This window comes from Salvelinus sp. IW2-2015, unplaced genomic scaffold (assembly GCF_002910315.2).
Source record: "Salvelinus sp. IW2-2015 unplaced genomic scaffold, ASM291031v2 Un_scaffold3584, whole genome shotgun sequence".
NCBI classification, from domain to species: Eukaryota; Metazoa; Chordata; class Actinopteri; order Salmoniformes; family Salmonidae; genus Salvelinus; species Salvelinus sp. IW2-2015.
Genome location: NW_019944862.1, coordinates 3,892 through 15,720, shown reverse-complemented (window position 1 = coordinate 15,720; position 11,829 = coordinate 3,892). Strand labels below are relative to the sequence as shown.

Here is an 11,829-nt window from a genome sequence, read left to right as displayed (position 1 = left end):
CACTGGGCACGAGTGGGGACATCACAACACACACACACACACACACACACATGCGATGCCATTGGGGGGCAAGGTTGACGCACACCGGCAATACACGTACACGGACCGCACATGCCACACAGACGCACACCGCATCAACGCTACTGTCTGACCTCCCTTCGGAGCACTGAAAGCCGCACTTCGCCCACGCCCAAAACCGCGACAGTTACATCGCCCTAAGGTTCCTGTACTACTGGCAATCGCTGGCCCCCAGTAGCCAGCCGCTGGAGGACTTGCACGCAAGGTGGACGGAGGTGATTCTCCCTCTGCTGTGTCAGAGTGAGTCTGTGACCTGAGTGACCCCTCCTTCCACAAATCTCTCGTCTTCTCTCTCTTCTGGTCTCCTCACTTCTCCCCTTTCTCGCTTCTCTTCCACATCATCTCTCTCTCTTTTCCTCTCTCGGTGTGTCGTCTCTCTGTCTTTCCACATTCTCTCTCCCTTTCTACACCTTCTCTTCTGTGCTTCCACATCTCTCTCTCTTTCTCCTCCTCTCTCTGTCTTCCACCTCTCTCTCTCTTTCTCCGTCTCTCTGTCTTCCACATCCTCCTCTCCTTTCTCGCTCTCTCTGTCTTCCACATCTCTCTCTCTTTCTCGTCTCTCCTCCTCTCCCTGCTTCCCTCTCTCTGTCCCTTCTCTCTCTTCTCCCTCTGCTCTTCCCATCTCTCTCTCTCTCTTTCTCTGTCTTCCACATCTCTCTCTCTTCTCGCCTCCTCTCTCTCTTCACATCTCTCTGTCTCGCTCTTCACTTGCTGGTCTTTCCGGAGCATCTCCTCTTTCTTGCTGCTCTCTACTGCTTGTGCGTCCTCACTACATGCTCTAGCCCGTTCTCCGACATGCTACCTCCCTGATCATTACCCCGAGTCACATCTGCGTCTTTCTTCTCTCCTCTTGTCTGCTGTCTTCCCACTCTCTCTCCCTTTCTTTCTCCTCCTCTGTCTCTCACACGACACCCTACGTTCCTCCCCTCTCCACTCTCCCTCATTACTTCCAGCATCTCTCTCCCTTTTCACACCTCACCTCCATCGTCTAGTCTCTTCCACCATTCTCTAGCGTCTCTCTCCCAGCGAGTCGCTCCTTTTTGCCAGAAGAGGGTCAACGTCTCATTAGAGTTTCGCTGGGCGCCCTTGCCACGCACTCTTCATACACCCGCTCAGGTGGCACGCCTGTCGTGGTCTCGGTCAGTGGCGCACAGTTGGCTTGCATTCCAGTTCCGGAAGGAAGGTGCCACCACGCCATCCAAGCCACTCCTGTGGCGCGTCTCCCAGAAAAAGAGCCCTGTACGACAGCTCTCCTTCTCCACTTCGCACTTTGCGGCCGCACTCAGAGAATGCCTGGTCTAAATGGCGTGTGCTGTATTTCCCGCCGTCTCGAGTTAACCACTTCACGTACTCCTGGGCGAGCACACGCACACAGGCACCTATTTGTGCGCGTTTGTCATGGAAAAACACAAAAGATGTGCCACATTGTAGATTCAACTGCTCCTCCGCGTACTCACGTCCTTAAAAGGTGTCCTGATTTTCCAGTGTCCCTGGTAACCAACTCAGTGATTTCGGCTATGGCACCACGCACCTAAGGCTCTACATATCTAACTGAGTAGACGCAAAAAGCTTTTAAAACGTTTTCTTTCAGTCAGTCAGTAACGATGTCAAAGGTGCCAGTCCTACGTGCAAAATCGCACACCGCCGCCGTGGAATTTGTGGGCCGACCTGCTTCGTCTGTCCAGGCATCCTGAGTTCTTTGAGGCTGGAAACCTCCGCGAACCAGCTCTAACGCTCAGCCGTGCCAACCTAGCGTTTCTCATCGTGTTGCAGGCGCACACACGTGCCGGACCCATCGGTGGAGCTGCGCTATGGCAACTGCTCGTCGTCTAGACCCAAGTACGGTCCAGAACTCGTATAATCCTGGAGAGCCAACTCCATAGATTAGCGTAACCCATCGTTACAGATCCTGTCTGCACTATCACAGTCGAGTGTCGTAGTTCCACTATGTCCGCGCGTCTCGAATGTACCCATTCCGTATTCTAGCACAGTTATTACCGCACTGTTTCTGACGAGCACATCTACCAGATTTTCTGCCTCTAAGCGTGTCCTCGATTCAATCTCTGCGCGACATACCGTACCTGGCGCTTCAACACCCCCAGCTCATTCATGGAGCGCCGCCGCGTCTGTAATCCTCGAGCCATTTAAGAGGAACGTACCGCGATCCGTCAAGTGCACTACAGCCAATGCTTAGAAGCCCAATCTTGTCAGTCATGCTGCCAGCAGCCCGCAATTGCTTAGGAACCGCCCATGCCAAGTCAGGAAGTGGTCGTGCCAGTAAAAGCCGGCCAGCCTCACAGTTCAGGGCTAAAGCATGCCATCAGGAAGCCCGCCAGCCAGCTCCAGGAGCTAGCCAGAGACACTAGCCGAGGCTTAGTCTCAGAGGAGCATTGCCAGATAGCGCTCGACCAAGCCAGTCAAGGAAGCTGACAGAGCCGAACCAGCCGGTAGAAGTCAGAGGAGCGAGGCGCATGAGTCCGCTCAGCCAGTCAGAGGAAGTTAGCAGCTGACCATGATGCTACGCCTAGACACTCTATATTGTCTATGTAACTGACACATTCCAAGTTCGATGAGCTGTCCCTGACACAGCTTCAAAATGTTGAAGACCTATGCCATCCCCCAAGTCAATGCGATTTCTGCCTCTGCCCAAGTGATTGACGAGTACTAGCGACCCTCCAGTTCATGAGCTGCCCTTTACAGCGTTCATGTACATCAGCCCATACCACCCCAACAAACTCTAGCACTACTGTGTTTTATGCTTATCTTCGCGTAACAGTCGAAGAGAGCTTGCCAAAAGAGCGCGCCAGCCACATCAGCACACATCATGGCGATTGCACCAGATTGCGCAGACACCAAAGCAACCATTGTGCTGACTAGTGCGAGTGTAGGCCGAGCTCATTAGTGTTCTTCCGAGCTCATTCCCGATCGCGACCTCGCCACATCACAAGATCAAATTTGCACTAACCACCTCCTACGTAACCATTCGTCCTTAGATGGACGCTGTCCTCCTACGTTCATAGAAAATGGCACAAGCACAGGGAAAGAGACCTCAAACCTTAAAACATAGACCTCACATCAAACAATTAAATATAACAATTATGAGACAACATAACAGGACTACCCCCACCAGGTAGTCTATCATGACAGCATTAGTTCGTTCCATCGACACTTCGAAGGCGTCATGAGCTGCTCCCGTTAAGCAGTCAAACAACCTCTGTGATGCTGCCCTTACGAGGTTGCCGTATTCTTTTGCCAGGAACTGTGGCCCTACAGTTAGCATGACTAAGACGGCCACACTTCAAGCTCCGGAGCTATGGTCTACTCAGTCCAGGAGCCTACCACTCAAGTCTCAGCGGAGCTGGCCCACTCAGTTATGCCTGCGAGCTGTTCTCACTCTTACCGAGAGAGCGTATCTCATTCCGTGCCTCGAGCCTAGTCCCCTCTGTGCCTTGAGCTGTCCCTCCTTCCTGGTCAATGAGGTATGGTCGCCACTCTCTGGCTCCTGAGCTACCCTCTGTCCTATGTGAGTAAACTCACACTCATACTGTACCAGAGGCGTACCTCTCGTGGCTCGTGGTTAGGTTACTACTCTCCTTAAGAAAGTGACCACCGTGTGGGGCGCCCAGTTTGCGACGGAGGATTTCGCATGACGGCCCAACCGGTCAGGGGTCGTGGGCGAGGGAGTCGCTCCACTCAAGAAGGGGACAGACCCATATCGGAGGAGACACTGGGGAGACAAAAGGACAAGGCGAGGTGCGTGGTAGTTGGTCGACCGCTCCTTTTCCGAATCCTGCGCCGAGAAAGCCGCTCCACCGTCGGAGCAATGAAAGTTGCGCCATCTCCAGACCCTCCTTCCTTGCGTATAGCTGACGTGTGGTAGCATTGTACTTTGCTTTTGTTCATTCAGGTAGTGTGACAGGTCCGGACATCCTCGACGTAACGGGGGGGTTGCTCACTGGTATAACGTTTCTTCCTAGCGCAACCAGAGTACTTAATTATAATCATACTGGAATGTTTTGTGCTTAGGTTTGTCCAGCTGGTTATTTAATATTTGTACAGGTTTCAGTGAAACGTGAGCCTGTGGAGATTTTAGGGAGATTTTCTATTGTTGGTAACTGTGCTACGTTTGGTCCTGTTATTCTGTGTTCCATAGCCAGTGGAACTTCCTTGAATCTCATGGAATCTCAAAAGGCAGAGCAACGGCAGCTGGTAATCCCGTTGATCCTGTGCATATAGAGACAGCAATCACTACCTCACTCCGCTCCTGTAGTTTACTGCGTGAAGTGGGCATCTTTTGTGGAACGCTGAGCGATTGCTGACTCCTGTGTGTTTGCCTGGCCACCAGCATAGGCCTGTTACATCGGACTTTCTATGTCTCTAACGATTTGTCTATTTGATCTGGTCTCTCTATGTGTAGGTTGTCACTCTGGTTCGCTGGTTGGCTCACTATGTCATCCTCATAGATTGATAGACACGCGATTGTGGGACACAACTATGCCTTCACTGGCCGACATGTCACACTACAAATTCGCGTTCCTCTCACTGTCTGTCTCATCGACGCGTGCGGAAAAGACAAAAAAGCTGCCTATACCCTAAGCGTTGTTATAACGTAGATATTTAGACCGTGGTACGTATAATATCATCATAGTCTGTACGTACGAACAGGTGTAGCTTCAGAATGACTCTATTTGTCAGTCCTGTGCATAAGAATAGCGAATAGCGAAAGAGTTCTAGTGACACTGATAAACAAGCGCTATTGCTGACACATCTCGGCCCTCTGCGAAAGTACACACACCACAACAGTTACAACTGCTGTAATATTTGTAGGAAGATTAGCATGAGGATAAACATTCGAACTACTCTTCCCAAAATTTATGCGCGCGATCACCACGCCCGATAAAAATCAATTCTTCCATCGGTATCAATTCTTATGCACTCACAACAAACCCTCTTGCAAAGAGCTAAGTCCGTCTCCTTTAGTCTAGTGTTAGATGGGGTGAATCGCCCAATGTCTTCATATTTTACCGCAACAATAGCTTAGTCGGGGTTTTTATCAATATCCAGAGTTCAACTTAAGTTGAATTAAACTCCTAAACACTATCTTTAATTGGGCCCATAGTCAAGAGATGTGAATCACAGCACAAAATGTAAATCAAAATCGTATTTTTCTAAACAACAGTGATGTGTAGAAACAAGCAGGAACAACACGATCCGAACTTTCATTCTAGTTCAGTCACAATCAATCAATTATTCTATCATATCATCGTGCCGAAAAGACCATAACTGGACGCAGTGGAGATTATCTTTCAATTTTGATATAAAATAATTTCAATTAGCATGTGGGAACCAATCTAGCCACGGTTAGTACAATTCACTCTAGTGCCGACTCCTTTATGATCATATTGTGTGCCAGCTGAGCTCGCGAGGAGGCTTATTTTACTGTAAACAGGAAAGCGCGTTTAAGCGACTAGCAAATTATCCATCATCAACTACACAACACTACTGGAGACCAATAAGCCAGGACACCACGTCACACATAAGCTAAAACATTCACCACAACATTCACAACTACACACTACTAGCACGACAACCAATCCGCAGGATAGAGTCCAGCCGTTCAAGTGACATTTTCATTCCATACTGGCACTTCATGGATTTTACAAGAACCATGGGGTGTCCCTTACGTCAGCTGAACAGCACATTACCATCAATATCTTGGCCAATACAAGGAGAATCTATACAAAACTTGTAAAGTTGTATTTATATATACACAACTCCTTTAGGCCAAATCTAATTCAAGTCCTAAAGGATAGTTGAGACGCTAACACGGTCCGACAAAAATGTAATTAGTTTCATACTTCAGCGTTTTGTGTTGATGGGCCAATGGATGACTACTGGTCAAGTTTACTGACGCTGTTAAGTCAAACAGTTTCTGCCTAGTGACATTGCTATGCTTGATATTCACGCAATATTGGTAGTTCTCTTTTCTTAAAACATCAGTTGCTAAATTATCCTAGTGTTACTCTGCCTCAGATAGGCTGATGAAATGTGTAATGTGACCAGGTGCAGTGCTCTGTAACCTCATTAAAGACAGTAGTTTTTTCTTTACCACTACTTTCTTCTGTTTTTCAAAGTTATCTATTCTTGAGTATATAAATCGCCCAATCCGCCCCAAACAGGATGTGTAGCGGCTAAATTTAAAAATAATGTGTTAATGGTACAAAAATTCACTCTTAACAACGGTGCATCTGTATCCATTCAAATATATGTTTGGTTCTGCGCGTTGTGTGTGTGACACATGGTACACGCCCTAAAAATTTAACACCATGTTCTAATTCATTTAAAAACTACGCTATTCTGTACGTAAACGATGAAATATCAAGCTGTGTTGTTGTCTGTTTGAAGACAGCACTAGCTACTTCACCTCTTAGCTTTTCTCTAAACCGGATTTCAAGAGTTTTACTGATTTGTGTGCATTAGTTATTTATTCTCATATATTTAACATTTTTCAACTCTTATTTGTCTCTATTTAAACTAGGCCAAGTCAGTTTAATTTAAGTATCTCTTAGTCTAGGTGTGAAGAAACTCAAAAACCCGTTTTCTTCTAATGATTATTGCTAATTAGGGAACAGTGAGCCCCTAGGGAAAACAGATGGTGCTGTTAAGTTGGTTTGGTTCTCCAAATGACCACTCTGACTATAGGTGTCTTCGAAAGGAGTTAGTGCGAGTCTTGTTAGCGTACTTCATGATGTCATAGTCATACTAGGAGACTGTGAGCGCGAGACAAACCATTATAAATCTATACCGCAAGTTTACAAAGATTCCGTGTACATAAAACATAATACGGTCTACACTACTCTCTATTATTAATCATCTTTTGTCTTGAGTCACTCAAAACTACGCGTCTTTGAGCTCGTAATATCTCTCAGTGCTGTAGAAAATGTGATTATGTTTTAATTAGATCCTCGTGCCTAATATGTAACTGGTTTCATAAGCGTTTCACCGTAGTGTACATACTAGTTAGTGAGTTAGATTCATAACTTTTGGTTCTCATTTGGATTCCAAATGCTTACATGTCTATCTTCTAACGGAACATGTTCCTTTCGTTGAGACAATTTCTGAAAGCTAGTCTCGCATGATCGGAAGCTCTCAAGTCGATTCTTCTCATACCAATACCATTCGACTGGTTGACTAATGCCAATTGAATCAGGCAACATGACATCAACACAAATTTTAGTGACAATCTTTCTGACTGGCACACTATATTCGTCAACCCACTCTATAGATTCACACGTAAAAAGAGGTTCTGTGAAACTCACTACCTTAAATCTTACTGAGGCACAACTCAACTTTCTGTAAATCTTTACTATTCTTCATCATAGACATGATTGCAAATTACAGTCCGAGAGTCATCAGAACAACTCTACATAACATCTGTGACGCGAGAATCTTCAAAAAACTTAAGTCAAAACGCTATACATGGCTTTTGCAGTAAACACCCATCAAGCATTTATCGGAGTCTGTTCTTCATTTACTTTAAAAACCAGAAATTGGAAAGTAGGTATGCGAAAATCTCTACTAGCCGGTTCTTTATGTAGAGTCAATTATTTTTTTTAAATATACCTTTCCATACTCCTCATGGCGTTTATATCTCTCCCACCATTGAAATGCATTGGGGACGGCTTCAGAAATACTTAAATTAATGTGTATAGTTTCATAAAGATACTAAATTTTGCCATAGTTAAAAACACATAACTTATTCTCTCCAAGACAATCATCTAGCTAGATTTTTTTAAAAGAGCTTTATATGACGGAGCCGCGATCAACTCCTTGGTGGAAAAACTTACAAGGTCACAATCTTAGATTTGTGTATTTATCATTTTATAATAGTGAGTTCTCTCAAGCAAGCCAAACCGTTTTAAGGTAAGGAGACGGTTTTTAAGCTCTTGGAAAATAATAAAGAAAATATCAGAGTACATTGATTTGGATTGAAAGATTTAACAAAGTATTGTCCAACGGCGGACCCAAGGGGCTTTATAAAAGCTCTTGTAAAAAAAATTATGTTTGTGTTCCAGACCGAGGTAGTGCGTCCCAACTACTCAGGATGTAAAATGAGACTTGATTGTGCTTAACTTGTTAATAGGTTTGCGAATATAAGGCATTATGTTCTCAAAACACTTTGGCATTGAATCTTAGTGACAATATTAGTTTGTGACCAAACCGATTTATTTGTCTCTAACACCCAAGTGAATAAACAATTGTGTTCAATGGGGAAAAACGCCTCTTTTCGATGCGGCTTAACGATAACAAACCCGGTTATCGTTTTATGATCCTGATGTGCATTGGAAAATTATTGGTTGTTCTCACGTTATTAGATACCAAAGCCCATAAATTATCGATCTAGAACCTATCTTCCGCTTATGCTCCCGCAGTAAAGTGATAAAACGAAAGCTTGTCGCTATCTTAGGCGCTCCCATCTACACCTCATTTTATGTTGCGAGATGTCTTCAAGAATCTAACGTTGTGCTCCTAATTGCAAGAAAATTGGTCGTGCAAATGAGTTTTGTCCAAGTATATATATGAGAACTTTTTTTAACTATAACATTTAAATTTGCTCTCTCTGTCTTCCACATTTCTCTCTCTCTTCCACCTCTTTATTGCCAGAAGGTAAAGTCATAAGGTGGGCTGTATACCCAGGCACCTGCTGTTGTGACAGGCTATGGGAGAATGCGGTAAAAGAGCATCATTGGCACAGCCTGTCTAAATGTGTGTATTTTCTAATTACCATGAAATTGGTTTGAAAAAAAATTATAATTCCTAATCATGTCTAATTATTGGATATGAAATAGGTTACAATCTAAAAAAAAAAGGCTTTTAAAAACGTTTTTCTTCATAATTCAAAGTCATCCTAGAAATCGGGGTGAATTTGGGGGCATGTGGTGCTAGTCTGGGGAACCACATTAGCCTACATTCATCTGTTGAGGCAACCTGGACCCAGGGGTAGACGTAACATAGTAAACGTATATCCGGGACACTCAAATTAGTATATGTTACATTTCGTATAGTATGTATTCATTTGTGGATGTCCATTACCCATTAAGTATTACATGTTACGAATTACAATTTGTTATGATATGTTACTAATGGCAAATCGTACAATATGAATTTGGYAACGTACGATATGCTACAAATTCCAATTTGTTGTGGCTAATGTTAGCTAGGTGGCTAAAGCTAACATTAGCTAACATGCTAAATAGTTGCTAAGTAGCTAAAAAAGTAGTAAGTAGTTTCAAAGTTGCTAATTATATATATTTTTAAAATGTTGAACGTGCTAAAATTMGAACACACAAACTTTGGCTTGCTAGACATAAGCGTTACATGCTTACACATCCACCCCAACAAACTACACTACTTGTGTTTTTGCTTATTTGGATAGGGATAAGTACAAACACATTGACACATTGAACAAACAATGGTCTGATGCATTGCACTATAGTGTTTCTAGCTCACGCCCCCCCCKKAAAAAAAWTCWAAATCAACACTCGTCCTTAGATGGACTTTAATGAAAACAGGGAAAAATAAAATTAAATGACATAATCAAACAATTATAATAAAATAACATAAGATAACACACCGTAGTTCATACATGATTGTACTGTTGGAGCTGTAGAAACCAGTTTTGTGCGTTTCTTTCGAATGTACTAAACATGTTACAACAGATTATGTTCTTCTGATAAGATTGTTCCGTGCATGTTCTCCTCTGAAGGTATAGGACTGGCCTATAGCGGTTTTATATAGAGGGACCCTGCAGTTTCCCCTGGTGGACATTCCAGTCCGTTGCAGCTTCTGGTCAGGGATTCAGGGGAAGACCATCGAGACACTTAAAGACAGGCTTCACGTTTGAAAATCTGATGAAGTGTTCAAAGCTTTGTACATTGTATACATTTTTTCATGATGTGACAGCGATGTGCTACGGGTCCAGTATTTTCAGCGCACTATATCATACTAATTTGAGTGTCCCGGATTTATATTTACTATATTATGTACATTTACGTAATTTAGTTGACGCTCTTATCCATAGTGACTTGCTCAAGGGCACATCAACAGATCCCCCCCCCCTCGAACCAAGCTCTTAACCGCGATGCTACCTGCCGCCCAACATGTCTAGTCTATGAGACCATGCTGGTTGAGGTTCGCGTGGCAGACAGGCTGCCATGGGCCATCATTCTGGCAAGTAAACAAACCGTTTATGGTTCTGAGTGCGAAGCAAACTGCAAATATGTTATAACGTGATATTGACGTACGATAAACATAGTGTCGTGATTTAGCTTTGAACATTGTAGCGAAAACAATGAATGACAGTGAATGACTTGCGGCACACTCTTGAAAGTACACACACACACACACTGCAATGGTTAATGATGAGGAAAACGTCATTAATTTATCCCGTGCCGCGAAATCATTCCCATCTCAATTTGATATCAGTCGCGCGAGTTGGGACGCCCAACTCCCTTGTTGTCGGGTTTTTATCAATTCCAGACATAAATCCAAAACATTCTTACTAAATGTGAATCACAGCACAAAATGTAATCTAAAATCGTATTTTTCTAAACAACAGTGATGTGTAGAAACAAGCAGAACAACCGATCCGAACTTTCATTCTATTCAGTCACTCAATCAATTCATTATCCGCCAAAATAGGCTAATTTTCATTGATTAAAAAATGCATTAATTAAATCCTTTAATTAAAGGCCCTCCTTGATTGCGCTGCCTGGAGGCTATTTTACTGTAAACAGAAAGCGGTTGACAGACAATCCATCACACACACACACACACACACACACACACACACACACACACACACACACACACACAACCCGATGACCGGGCATTTTCACCGCATTTGTTTACAAACTGGGTGTCCCGGCAGCGCACTGACAACTTCAACCAAAATCTACAAATGTAATTTTATAAACAACCCTACAAACTGAATCATATGTAGGACTCACCGCCAAAATGTAAGTTACTTCCGTTGTGATTGGTGGTATCTTGTCAACTTGCCGTTAGTGATTCTCCAGAATTGAACAGAGCTTTGTATCCTTCAACCTCTTGCATTACAGTCTCTCAGATGAATGTTTGCAGTTTCTGTACAAGTGTTTTTTTCTCTCTCTGTCAAGTACCACTGAGAAATCGGTCCGCCCAGACAAGGCGAATAAAATATGTAAATAAAATCTCTTAAAGTGACAGTCCATCAATTTGTTGGTCTGCCTTGCCATCACGCAAAACCCATGTCAATATAAACACTATTTCGTAATTTATTAGGTGTGCTTGTTGAAGACACAAGCACACCTCTAGCTTTCTTACATATTATTAATATTATTTTATTTAACCTTTTTTTTTACTAGGCAAGTCAGTTAAGAATTAAGAACTTAAGAACAAATTCCTATTTACAATGACGGCCTAGGAACAGTGGGTTAATTGCCTTGTTCAAGGGGCAGAACGACAGATTATTGTGGAGCTTGCAAAACAAAATCTCCCAGTTACAACTTCAACATACTTCTTCTTCTTCTTATTCTGTAGCACTCAACTCCTATATTGTTTAGGCTGAAATGTTTAAAACTGTTTAATATCTTTTATACTTTTCAAGTTATACATTTAGTTTAGTCCTTTTTTTTGGTCAATCTTCATTCACTTTCACGGCATTTCCTCGACATTCTAAAGCTCCCCATTGTGACTTCGTCACTTCCAACA

The 11,829-nt window shown here is 43.4% G+C and overlaps 1 protein-coding gene across 1 annotated transcript in view; it reads right to left on the bottom strand.

Annotated features, from left to right (window-relative positions):
• LOC112076112 (uncharacterized) overlaps positions 1 to 11,232 on the bottom strand; it is a 43,535-nt gene extending 32,303 nt beyond the window's left edge. The window contains exon 1 of the mRNA XM_024142996.2: positions 11,088 to 11,232. The gene's annotated coding sequence lies outside the window, so the exon portion shown is untranslated. The remainder of the gene's footprint in view (positions 1 to 11,087) is intronic.
• Between the last annotated feature and the right edge of the window lie 597 nt (positions 11,233 to 11,829).